We start from the raw sequence: 14,219 nt of genomic DNA, 5'->3' as shown, positions 1-14,219 counted from the left end.
TATAAAGAGAAATAATCAACCGATTTCATTGAAATTTAATATTTGAATTGCTCGTATTAAAGCAATGAACATGTAAATTTTTTGGAAAGATCAGGCATCGGCAACTAGACGTTTACTACGGGCCAAATATACATTTTTGTTAATATAAAGAGAAATAATCAACCGATTTCATTCAAATTTAATATATGAATTCCTCGTATTAAAACAATGAACATATAAATATTTTTGAAACATCAGGGCTCGAAAACTGATTTGTGGGCCGATTTTACATTTTTCACCTTATCTACGGAACGAATTGATGGGATTTCATGAAATTTAATTTTTGAGTTCTGGACATTACCAAAACTAACTGGTGGGCATTTCAGGGAATTCGGATAGCACAAAACGAAACTATACTAAGAACCAAATTTACATTTTTCTAGATATGTTAACTATAAGCTTTAAAATGTCTTTAAAATTGGGAAGAAGTACTTAACAGACACTTTTTTAATATTCTGTAACACTTTCACTCAACTAGACAATACACAATGCGGTCGGTTATGTGCTGACCACATCAGATTTTTGTTATATTGGATTTAAATCGGATATAGAACTTGCAGGCTATTTAAAAATATTCACGAGAATTAAAGTTTTGTAAAAAATATGCAAGTATATTATATTAAATTTTTATACACTGCACTTCGTGAAGGGTATATTAACTTTGGGAAGGGGTTTTGTAACTACTTGAAGGAGTCATCTGCGGTATGGACATATATATATATTCTTGCTCAGCGTAAAATTCTGCGTCGATTTAGACATGTCCATCTGTCCGTCAAAAACGAATAATGCAATCGGCACCAAACTTTCACAAGTTTTTTCCTTTGTGCTAAGGACGAATCTTATTGTTATAGGACTAATTCGGACAACGGGTTTTGGTAGCTACCATACAACTCAAAGAGTTTATTTTAAATATTCCCAAAACTAATAAAGCTATAAATAAAAAATTTTGTACACATGTGTCCAATCTTATTCTACACATGCTACAAAAATTATAATCGGATAGCTGCACTGGTTCGGGTTACTGCCATACAACTCCAACAGCAAATTTTTTATATTCGGCAAAATAATAAAGTCAGATTCATGAAACTTGGCAGTCATTTGTCCAATTGTAGGCCAAATATATTTCTGAAGTTTTAGAGGGATTGCTTGACAGGTTCGGGTACCTGCCATACAGCTCCAAAAGCTTATTTTAAATATTTGGAAAAATAATAAAGTCAGCTTCATGGAACTTGGCAGTTGTATGTCCGATTTTAGATCAGATATATTTCTGAAGTTTTGGTTGAATTGCTTGACAGGTTCGAGTAGCTCCCATACAATTCTAAAAGCTTATTTTAAATATTTGGAAAAATAACAAAGTCAAATTCATGAGACATGGCAGTCATGTATCCAATTATAGATTAAATATATTTCTGAAGTTTTAGTGGAATTGCTTGACAGGTTCAGGTGCTTGCCATACAACTCCAAAAGCTAATTTTAAATATTTGGAAAAATTATAAAGTCAGATTCATGAAACTTGGCAGTCGGGTGTCCAATTATAGATCAGACATGTCCATGAAGTTTCTATAGAATTATTTCACAGGTTCGAGTAATTGCTACACTATAACGAAAGGTTCAAGGTGTAATTCAATCGGTTTATACCGACTGAAACGTTTTTACTTGTTTTATATTTTTTTTAGAATTTCTTATACTTAATTTTTATGAAATTTTTCTTTTTCTAACTTTAAACTTGTTTTTTCTTTTACTTTTTATAAAACGCAGCTCATCAAAATATTGAATTTTTTGATAAAATATAGCATAGAATCTATAATCCTATGAATGAACAAAAGTGTTAGTTATAAGACATATTAATTCTAGTCTCGTACAAAATTTCCATTACAAATGACTGAGTTTATTTCCAAAAAAAAAATCTGATGTGGTCAGCACATAACCGAGCGCAATGTGTATTGTCTAGTTAAATAAAAGTGTTACAGAATATTATAAAAATATCTGTTAAGTACTTTTTTCCAACTTATAGGACATTAGTAAGCTTATAGTTAACATACCTAGAAAGAAAGAAAGATAGAAAGCTGAAATTTAATAAGTACATAGATCTTTACTAGAAACTTATTTCCGTAAAACGTAAAAAATCATTAATTAACTATTATAATTTCGCTTTTGAAAGATGGTGACAGAACGCCTTCATACATAAATTATTAAACTACAATTTTGATCTTTACCTGTTTAAAATAACACAGAGAAACTCATCAAACAGACAGTTTCATGTGTAATGCAAAATATGGTTATAGTTAGTTGCAGTTTTATTACTTTAATTTTTATAAAATTCCAAAAGAAATTTTAAAAGAGGTTTGCTCTCCATTTTGCTCAAAATAATGTAAGTAAATTTATAAAGTAGTTTAAAAAAATTTATTTCACAATTATTGAAAAGTATGTCTATTTTTTTGAATTTCTCACTATTTTTCTGAGTTTGCAAAGTTTTAAAGATAATTGTGGTTTTTATACAATAAATAATAAAAAAATGGAATTTTTAGGATTTGTAGGGGCTATAATATTTTGAGAATGGAGGATATATAGTGGGTAAAAATTTTCTTCCACGGAAAAAAGTTTACAGTAAAGTCTATTGGTACGTTGAAGCTTTGTAAATAGCTCTACCGAAGGACGGAGTGAAACTTATAAACACTTTTTTCAAAAATTTTTTTTAGTAAAGTGCTAAATAAGAAAATGTAGTATAAAACTTAAAATTATAACCAAAGAAACGTATATAATTTTTAATAAGTTTCCGAATTGGTAATTATCAAATTCGAATAACTATGTTTGTTTTTACCATGCAAAAACGTTAACAAGCATCTTGTTAAAAAAAGTGTGGGAACAAGAAAAGTTCAAAATCTGTAATGCGATATGATTGGCATAAGTTGAATAACATGGTTTACACTTTTGATTCTAAGCCCGTATTCATCTTCGTTAGAAGTTCATTAAAAATAAAGATGCCTGAGCGGAAAAACTGAAGAATGATTTAAATAAAACCTTTTATCTTTTATTATTTTAAAAGTGCTTTTAAAGCGTTTTTGAGGCAGAAGTAGAAGTTGTCTCCTACTAACATAAGAAACACGCCAACATGTAATTCCATGTAAAAGCTTGAAATTAAAACAAGAAAAAAAAAATCTGATGTGGTCAGCACATAACCGACCGCATTGTGTATTGTCTAGTTAAATGAAAGTGTTACAGAATATTATAATAATGTCTGTTAAATACTTCTTTCCAATTTTAAGGACATTAGTAAGTTTATAGTAAGCATACTTAGAAAAATGTAAATTTGGCTTTTAGTAGAGTTTCGCTTTGTGCTACCCGAATTCCCTGAAATGCTCGCTAGTTAGTTTCGGTAACAACCAGAACTCAAATATCAAATTTCAAGAAATTCCATCAATTTGTTCTGTGGATATGGTGAAAAATGTAAAATCGGCCCGCAAATCAGTTCTCGAGCCCTGATCTTTCCAAAAAAGTTATATGTTCATTGCTTTAATATGAGGAATTCATATATGAAATTTCAATGAAATCGGTTGATTATTTCTCTTTATATACACAAAAGTGTATATTTGGCCCGTAGTAAACGTCTAGTTGCCGATGCCTGATTTCTTCCAAAACATACGAATTTTTGCGGACGGTCGAGCTGAGCTTATATATAAAATTTCAAGTAAATCGGTTGAATATTTTCTTCAAAATGTTCAAAAATGTAAAACAGGCCCGCTAAAAAGTGCAGTTCCTGAGGCCTGATATATACCAAAAGTTGATCGATCCGTGCCGTGGTGGAAACAAACTTACATATAAAATTTCATCAAAATTGGTTCAGCCGAACTTGAGATACACGCGTGCACACACAGACCGACAGACCGACAGACCGACAGGTTGCTAAAAATAGTTTATTTACACTTCCCTACTATGGAGAAATACGTTGCCACCGAAAACTCGATATGCAAAATTTGTTGCCATCACATAACCTACCTATTGTTTATACAATACGGTCGGTAAAAAGCTGTATTGAAACCCAAACCTTGTAACTTTGTCGAAATACTTACGGAAATAGCCGGTCTGATCAGACAAGTTGAGAAAAGAAACACATTATTATTAGAAGAAGCACTATTAAATCATACAAAGCGATCAAACTGTTGAAACATTTCTATCAAGCGGAAGAATGGTAGTAAAGGTCCATTATGTTAAGCAGGTTACTGACGAGTCTTATGATAAGTCCACCTGTACAAAGCTTTCTAATGAAATCCAATATTGCTTTATATCGCTAAGTAGAATGAAAAGATTGCTAAAACTATAGTAGCAAAAAACATCTAAATAGTCAGATTACTTTTAAAACAGAATGATGAGCCCTAGAAATAAAATCCCAATAGAATAACACAAATTACTAGCCTTCATTCCATCATAAATTCATACACAAAACTTCAACAGGACATCCCCAGCGAATTTTCTTTTCTGAAACTGAACTGGCTATTGATAACAAGATAACAAGACACATATTATAATGTTTTTCAGTAAACAATAAAAACAAAGAATGGAAATGAATAATATTTTCAAATTTCTTTTATGAAAAACTGAAATCCCGTTATAGCATGAATTGCGTTAAAGGAAGTAGCGTATAGTGGATGTATTTTAACTTAGATCCAAAATAAGAACAATTTCTTCAAAAACATATTTTTACCATAAAAACAAGCAACTAAGAATGGATATGAATAAATATTTAAAACAGAAACTGAAATATAAATCACTTTGAAATCACTTTGAAATATAAATCATGTTTCTTTTTCTTTTTTCTAATGAAATCGTGTTTTCTATCTTTTATATGCAATACATAAATACTTTTCAAGATATGATTCAATATGAATACATACTGTATGTACATAAAAATGAATTGATATACATATAAAAACAGTTAAGGATAGCTTTTATAATTATTACTCTTTCATAGATGTTAATTTATATATTATAAACATTATATAATTTATTTAAAATATTCATTGTTTTAACAACTTGAATTTTTATACCAAATTTTTAGAAAATTGGTTGATTATTTCCCTGTATATGCATAAAAATGTATATTTGACCGTAGTAAAAGCTCAGATGTGTGATTGTTTTGTAAATTTAATATGTACAGTATTTTCTTAAAAATAAAAAGAAATATAAAATCGGCCCTTAGTAGAGATCCATTTCCCGAAGCCTGACAGATCCCACAAGTTTACATGGTCAAAGTAAACCCAAATATAAATTTTCATGAAAATCGGTTCAGCCAAAGTTGAAATACATGAGAGTTCACATAGACCAACAGACTGATATCTCTTTAACAAAAGTTTATTAACGCTTCCCTATAATGAAGAAGTGAGTTTCCACCGAAAATTCGACTAACGAAATATTGGTAAAATGGTAAAAGTGCAAAACATCAAGAAGAATAACATACAGTACAATTACAGAGGGTTCGCTTAAAATGGAATTTCGAGTTGAGGTTTTGTAAAAGATTTGTGTGTATCTGAAAAAGTATACAATAAATATTCAGGAAAATAAATGTCATGCATTTTCCGAAGTAACTTTTTTTCGTTTTGCATAGAGCGCTGACAAAGTTCACAAATATTTGTTTAATACCATTAAATTGTTTAACACCATAATGAACAGGGTGCTTTTATTTTAATACTAAACTTTATATTATTTTTCCTTATATAATTCTTGATTAATATGATATACATATTTTATATCCTGACAATTAATGAAATGCCTTACTGTTACTTTTATTTAAACAATTATTATTTTCATTTTCTTTTGACAAACATTTAAAGGAATTTGCTGGTTTTCTGAAAGTCAAAAAAAATTTTTTATGAATATTAATTCACAATAAATAAATTTTTTTTCTTAATACTAATTGTGTAGTTGGAATAAATTAAGAAAATTATTTGATCCTTGTTCTCCCTTTTTAATTAAAAAATATAAATCTTTTTAAATTTTCGTGATCCCAACACTGATCCACCTACATTGGACATACTATATCTTTGAAATATCTTATAAAACCTTTGAATTTTTACTTCAATATGTTACAGTAGAGGTATGTTCATTAGTGCTATAAAAAGAATCCAATATACAAATCGTAAATACAATAGTGTGGAAAGCTTATTTTGCTTGTCCTGTAATAAATACGCATAATAAAACTGCATCTAAGTTTGAAACATTTTAGTACAGTGTGCTTTTCTTTTCTTTCCTAAAGTATTTATAATAATATTTTTATGTTCCATTACATCATTTTTTTTTATGCAACTCGAAGTTTTGTATCAGAATCAGAAAAATTAGTTTTTGAATATTTTACGTTATTCCTTTTTCACATTCCAAACAAAACCTATCGAGACCAATGTTTTAAATAGTACCATAACTTATTTTTTGATTCTGCAGAATACAATGTAATTTCTCAAATAATTTTCTTTGTTAATTTTATTAAAATTTAAAAAATCTAATGTTTCACGCCAAATAAATATTTCTACAATGAATCTAACTATAGGGCCCGAATCCAACTCAAGTCCGACTACCAGAAATCGTTTTCAGAAATTTCATAGTTATTCAAATGATTTCCTTATCAATATATTCTAACACTCAAAAAGTTTATTTCGAGTTTCCAGGTATTCGCATAATGAATTCCCTTTCAAAACTTTTTTCTTTCTGAGAGCCCAACAGTTTCCTTTTTGCAAAAATCTCGAACAGAGGTTTTATGGATTGCCGAAATTTTTTGCTACGTTGCTGCATTTTCTAAACATTGAAAAAAGAAATATTTGGGAACTTTAAATTGAACCGGATCGATTGCGTTTTTTCCTTATCTTCTAAAATGTATATAAATAGTGATTTAAACAATAAGCTGCATAGAAATTAATAAAGGAATATACCGAAAAACCATGATTATTGAATATAAAAACGTTTAATAAAGTAATTTTTACAATTTTCGTGGTAAGAAAAATATTGAATTTTATAGTTTTATAGATTTTTTCTTACTAATGAATATTAAAACATATAAAATAACCACTCATTTAGCATTGAGCTTCTTTCTCTATATTTTTACCGACCGTATTGTGTAAACAATAGGTAGGTTATGTAATGGCAACAAATTTTGCATATCGAGTTTTCGGTGGGAATGCACTTCTCCATAGTAGGGAAGTGTAAGTAAACTATTTTTAGCAACCTGTCGGTCCGTCGGTCTGTCGGTCTGTCGGTCTGTTTGTGCACGCATGTATCTCAAGTTCTGCTGAACCAATTTTGATGAAATTTTATATGTAAGTTTATTTCCACCATGGCACAGATTGATCAACTTTTGGGATATATCAGGCTTCAGGAACTGCACTATTTAGCGGGCCTGTTTTACATTTTTGAACATTTTGAAGAAAGTATTCAACCGATTTACTTGCAATTTCATATATAAGCTTTGCTCGATCGTCCGCGAAAATTCCTATGTTTTGGAAGAAATCAGGCATCGGCAACTAGGCGTTTACTACGGGCCAAATATTCATTTTTGTGTATAAAAAGAGAAATAATCAACCGATTTCATTGAAATTTAATATATGAATTCCTCCTATCAAAACAATGAACATATAAATTTTTTGGAAAGATCAGGGCTCGAAAACTGATTTGCCGATTTCACATTTTTCATCATTTTGAAGAAAATATTTCACCGATTTACTTGAAATTTCATATATGAGCTTTGCTCGATCATCCGCGAAAATTCCTAACTTTTGGGAGAAATCAGGCATCAGCAACTGGACGTTTACTACGGGCCAAATATACATTTTTGTGTATATAAAGAGAAATAATCAACCGATTTCATTGAAATTTAATATTTGAATTGCTCGTATTAAAGCAATGAACATGTAAATTTTTTGGAAAGATCAGGCATCGGCAACTAGACGTTTACTACGGGCCAAATATACATTTTTGTTAATATAAAGAGAAATAATCAACCGATTTCATTCAAATTTAATATATGAATTCCTCGTATTAAAACAATGAACATATAAATATTTTGGAAACATCAGGGCTCGAAAACTGATTTGTGGGCCGATTTTACATTTTTCACCTTATCTACGGAACGAATTGATGGGATTTCATGAAATTTAATATTTGAGTTCTGGACATTACCAAAACTAACTGGTGGGCATTTCAGGGAATTCGGATAGCACAAAACGAAACTGTACTAAGAACCAAATTTACATTTTTCTAGATATGTTAACTATAAGCTTTAAAATGTCTTTAAAATTGGGAAGAAGTACTTAACAGACACTTTTTTAATATTCTGTAACACTTTCACTCAACTAGACAATACACAATGCGGTCGGTTATGTGCTGACCACATCAGATTTCTGTTATATTGGATTTAAATCGGATATAGAACTTGCAAGCTATTTAAAAATATTCACGAGAATTAAAGTTTTGTAAAAAATATGCAAGTATATTATATTAAATTTTTATACACTGCACTTCGTGAAGGGTATATTAACTTTGGGAAGGGGTTTTGTAACTACTTGAAGGAGTCATCTGCGGTATGGACATATATATATATTCTTGCTCAGCGTAAAATTCTGCGTCGATTTAGACATGTCCATCTGTCCGTCAAAAACGAATAATGCAATCGGCACCAAACTTTCACAAGTTTTTTCCTTTGTACCAAGGACGAATCCTATTGTTATAGGACTAATTCGGACAACGGGTTTTGGTAGCTACCATACAACTCAAAGAGTTTATTTTAAATATTCCCAAAACTAATAAAGCTATAAATAAAAAATTTTGTACACATGTGTCCAATCACATTCTACACATGCTACAAAAATTATAATCGGATAGCTGCACTGGTTCGGGTTACTGCCATACAACTCCAACAGCAAATTTTTTATATTCGGCAAAATAATAAAGTCAGATTCATGAAACTTGGCAGTCATTTGTCCAATTGTAGGCCAAATATATTTCTAAAGTTTTAGAGGGATTGCTTGACAGGTTCGGGTACCTGCCATACAGCTCCAAAAGCTTATTTTAAATATTTGGAAAAATAATAAAGTCAGCTTCATGGAACTTGGCAGTTGTATGTCCGATTTTAGATCAGATATATTTCTGAAGTTTTGGTGGAATTGCTTGACAGGTTCGAGTAGCTCCCATACAATTCTAAAAGCTTATTTTAAATATTTGGAAAAATAATAAAGTCAAATTCATGAGACATGGCAGTCATGTATCCAATTATAGATTAAATATATTTCTGAAGTTTTAGTGGAATTGCTTGACAGGTTCAGGTGCTTGCCATACAACTCCAAAAGCTAATTTTAAATATTTGGAAAAATTATAAAGTCAGATTCATGAAACTTGGCAGTCGGGTGTCCAATTATAGATCAGACATGTCCATGAAGTTTCTATAGAATTATTTCACAGGTTCGAGTAATTGCTACACTATAACGAAAGGTTCAGGGTGTAATTCAATCGGTTTATACCGACTGAAACGTTTTTACTTGTTTTATATTTTTTTTAGAATTTCTTATACTTAATTTTTATGAAATTTTTCTTTTTCTAACTTTAAACTTGTTTTTTCTTTTACTTTTTATAAAACGCAGCTCATAAAAATATTGAATTTTTTGATAAAATATAGCATAGAATCTATAATCCTATGAATGAACAAAAGTGTTAGTTATAAGACATATTAATTCTAGTCTCGTACAAAATTTCCATTACAAATGACTGAGTTTATTTCCAAAAAAAAAATCTGATGTGGTCAGCACATAACCGAGCGCAATGTGTATTGTCTAGTTAAATGAAAGTGTTACAGAATATTATAAAAATATCTGTTAAGTACTTTTTTCCAACTTATAGGACATTAGTAAGCTTATAGTTAACATACCTAGAAAAATGTAAATTTGGCTTTCAGTAAGGTTTCGCTTTATGCAATCCGAATTGTCTGAAATGCTCGCAAGTTAGTTTGGGACTTAAATATCAAATTTCAAGAAATTCCATCACCATAACTCATATATCAAATTTCAAGAAATTCCATCAATTCGTTCCGTAGATATGGTAAAAAATGTAAAATCGGTCTGCAGATCAGTTTTCAAGCCCATATAAAATGTCAACAAAATCGATTTAGCCGAACGTGAGATACACACCGACAACCTGCAAAAAGTAGTTTATTTACACTTCTCTACTATGGAGAAGTGCATTACCACCGAAAACCCGATATGCAAAATTTGTTGCCATCACATAACCTACCCATTGTATACACAATAAGGGCGGTAAAAATATTTTAAATTATGTAACAAATTAAGTTGAAAATTTAACAGTGAAATTTGGTGAACATTTTTGATTTTATAAATAAATCTAATTAGTAGTTAGTTTAGTATTTTTACACTATTTTAAATTGCGCCAAATTTTTTCTTTAATATATACATAATCGATGTATGTACGTATATTTAAAAAAAATTTATTATTTGTATTAAATTCAAAAATTGTTGCAAAACACTATAGTTCTTAGCTAATTATATTAATATGTTACTTTATTCAAAAAATATATATCTGTACTTAAAATACTTATAAGTAAACACTTTTGGTATTTATTCCAATATTTAAACTTTTGTTTTATGCTTTGTTTATTTGTGTATACAAAAAACATGTATAATTTTCGTTTTAATTATACAACTAAGTAAAATTCACTTAAAAAAATTAAGTATATTTATGTGCATGTACACATATTACCTTTTCTATTTCAGTAAACGTAATAATCTAATACTCAGTACGATTCCGCTATAACTAATTTTAAATATAAAGTTTTCCACTTTTTTATTAATTTTTCTCTTATAAGTAATAAATTATAAAATCGGTATTAACAATCTAGCATAGTGGTTTCAAAGTAATGTAATAGAAGTCACCTCACAGTATTATTAGCAAAATATTCCTACATTAAAATAATACTTTGTCCAACTCTGTTTGTAAAAAAAAGAGTGCTATATCAATGTGACAAACCTTGAGGTGTTTGTTTCAACTTATTTTGAGATTGTTTTTTCCTTTTATTTAGAAAATTACTTTACAGAATGTATTGTTTTTTTGATTTTAGTCAAAAATTCATTTATACGTTAAAAAGAATATAAAAAATTGTATTTTTTTGTAGTTTATCAAAAATTGTATTTATTATAAATCTGAAAATTAATTTTATGAAGTATAAAAATTGAATAAATTGGAAGAACAAAATAATACAACAAAAACTTTTGATAAAGAATGTGTGGTATATTTTGTATTTTAAATTTTGCATAATCTTATAACTGCAATATGAAAATCGGCTACTATATTTATAACAACTTTATTGTATATACTGTAACACACATATCAATATGTGATATATATTCAATATATATATACTATTTCCGCACATATTTTCCAATATTGTGCACAAATATAAAATTAGGAATAACACAAGATCAATATACAGGAGCCAAGTTTAACCATATTATAATTTTAATAATATCAATAATATTTTTTTTACCGAGAGGAAGGGTGAAAAATCTCGAAAGACAAACTTTAATCCACTAAAAAACACCCTCCTCAAAATAAACTGTAAAACTAGTCGGAAACGACTAACCATTAATTTTGCTCTTTTTGATTATTTACAGGCTTTTGATCTGGCACAATAGCGTATTCCAAATAAAAAACATAAAACTAACTCGAAAGGTTTCGTACGTTTAAGTCTCCTAACAAAGGGGGCGTTTTACGGACATACAAGGGGGCGTTTACAATGTCCCGTAATACTCTATTTTAAAATCTTTGTACAGAATGGATATGAGTATGCGCAGCGCAGCCCCATAACTGAATACCGTTAGCCCAGACAGGCTTAAATATTTGATTATATATCAAAACTTTTTTGTATATTGTCAATTTAGAACGCCTCCCCAAAAGCTATTCAAACTTTCTGTATTTCTCCTCTAGTTGAGACCTCTTTTTCTTTATGTGCTCCTTCCATCTGAGCTTAGCGTCCAACGTCATTCCCAAATACTTCGCCGTGTTTGCGGACGGAATCAAGACGCCATTTATCCGCACCGAAAATGAATTGTAAATTTTCCTATAGTGAAATTTACGTGTACTGATTTGACCCCGTTAAGTTTTATATTCCACTTTCTAGTCCATTGTGAGATCTCATCACTGGCCCTTTGTAATTTTTGTGTAGAATCATTTTCATTTCGTCCTATTGCGATAACTGCCGTATCATCAGCAAATGTAGCTGTTGTTACTCCTTCGGATTCAGGAATATCATACGTGTATAGCAAGTATACTCCCCTGTAGTACCCCTGACCTGATATCCCTAAGCGAAGAGTACTCCTCCTTCTGTTTAATTCGAAATACCCCATTAGTCAGGTAAGATTCGAGCAGATCAACATACTGCCTTGGTAGTAATCGCCTGAGCTGTTTTATTAATCCACAATGCCAAACCTTATCGAAGGCCTGGGCTACGTACTAAAATATGATAGAGCATATTGTTTTTTCTTCAAGTGAATTTTCTATTAGGTCAGTTATTCTATGAATCTGATCTATGATTGAGTGTTTCCGGCGAAAACCAAATTGATGATTCGGGATTAACCTTTTACTTTCAATTATAGCTGAAGTCTTCTGAATAACAGTTTCTCTATCAGTTTTGAAATCATCGGCAACAATGAGAATGGTCTATAAAAAGTTGCCCTGTCTATAGGTTTGCTAGGTTTGTGCAGCATGATTATTTCTGCAACTTTCCAAATTTCAGGCACGTAATTAAACCTTATACACGCATTTATTAGGCGCGTAAGCATGTGGGGGATAGTTAATGCCTCCCCTTCTAATAGCATTAATTTTCGAACTACTCCAAGCCGCATTTTGAATAATTTTAATAAAGTTTTCGACCTCCTCATCTATGTGCTGGGTCGTTCTTATTCTTTTCGTTACATCTATTTGTCGTTCAATCTCTAAGCGAAATCTCGACCAATCTGTAGTTCCATTTGTCAGCGCAGGTTTCGCTCTTTTCATAACTATATTTTTCTTAAGTTCAAGAATAACCACCGAGTGATCGGAGTGAAGATCATAGTTATCATGTACCTCGATGAAATTTTTCGCAATCCGTTTTGTTATGAAGAAATCTATTAAATCTAGACACTTATTAACAGCTCTTCCCCTAGTCTCAAGTTCTCTTCCCCTAGGTAAAGTATGCCTTGAACCCCAATCAGTGTTCTTGGCGTTAAAATCACCCCCCCAATATAAATCTATCGCCTAGATCTATCAGAACGTTTTGAAGTATTTCGGCCGTAATTTTAAATCTGGGGTGACAATATAATGCAGCCAATTCAAATTTTTGCTTAGTCGAAGTTATCTGAACCGCCGTCATTTGCTTTCCCTCGGTTTGCATCTGGTGCAGATCGCAATGCACTATATTTTCTTTTATTATTAATTAACGTTCCGCCCTTCGCTATATTTCCAGGGTGGTTCGAGCTGTAAATTCTATAACCTGGAAACCGAATCCTTCTTCTTAGGGTCATATGTGTATCAGTTACGAAGCACACGTCTATATTCTGTGTATGTACAAAAACTTCAAGTATGTCTTTTTTATTTGCAATACCATTGCAATTCAATGTTGCTATTTTAAAATTACCTTTTGCCATCATTTACCAGGTCTTTTGGTACTCGATTTTTTCCCTTCGCTCTCTAAAATGCTCATTCTCTGAGAGATCTTGTTCATCATATTTAGGATGTTCTGCATCATATTTTGCATTTTATACAGAACATTCACGTCACTGGCCCTTGCTTTATTGCTCGTGCAACCGTCAATAGTTTTCGTTTTGAGAACGTCCCTGTATGTTACATCTTTTGAAACCATTCTCGAGGCGAACTGCCTCGGTGGTTGTTCAGCATTCTTCTTCAAGTTGTTGTTGCTGTTCTTATTTCTACGTTTTTGTAGTTCCTTAGCTACAAGGCATCCCCTATAGTTTGCTGGGTGGGCAAAGAGTATTGCAGAAAACTGTTCCAAGCATTTGGAACAATTTTCTTCAGTACTCTTTGGCTTACTATAATCTGATGTTAAGTATCTGCCTGCACATTTAACACAATTGGTTCTTTCTGGCAAAATTTTTGTGTATGCCCATACCTTTGACACTGCGGAATGATCCTATTCTTTC

General features: G+C 30.7%; 1 protein-coding gene across 1 annotated transcript in view; it reads right to left on the bottom strand.

Annotated features, from left to right (window-relative positions):
- The window catches only part of LOC129616971 (glutamine synthetase 2 cytoplasmic), a 48,147-nt gene extending 37,224 nt beyond the window's left edge, over positions 1 to 10,923 (bottom strand). The window contains exon 1 of the mRNA XM_055532444.1: positions 10,786 to 10,923. The gene's annotated coding sequence lies outside the window, so the exon portion shown is untranslated. The remainder of the gene's footprint in view (positions 1 to 10,785) is intronic.
- Positions 10,924 to 14,219: the final 3,296 nt, after the last annotated feature.

This window comes from Condylostylus longicornis, unplaced genomic scaffold (genome assembly GCF_029603195.1).
Source record: "Condylostylus longicornis isolate FDR11 unplaced genomic scaffold, ASM2960319v2 ptg000351l, whole genome shotgun sequence".
Lineage (NCBI taxonomy): Eukaryota > Metazoa > Arthropoda > Insecta > Diptera > Dolichopodidae > Condylostylus > Condylostylus longicornis.
This window is presented reverse-complemented; position numbering and strand designations above follow the sequence as displayed.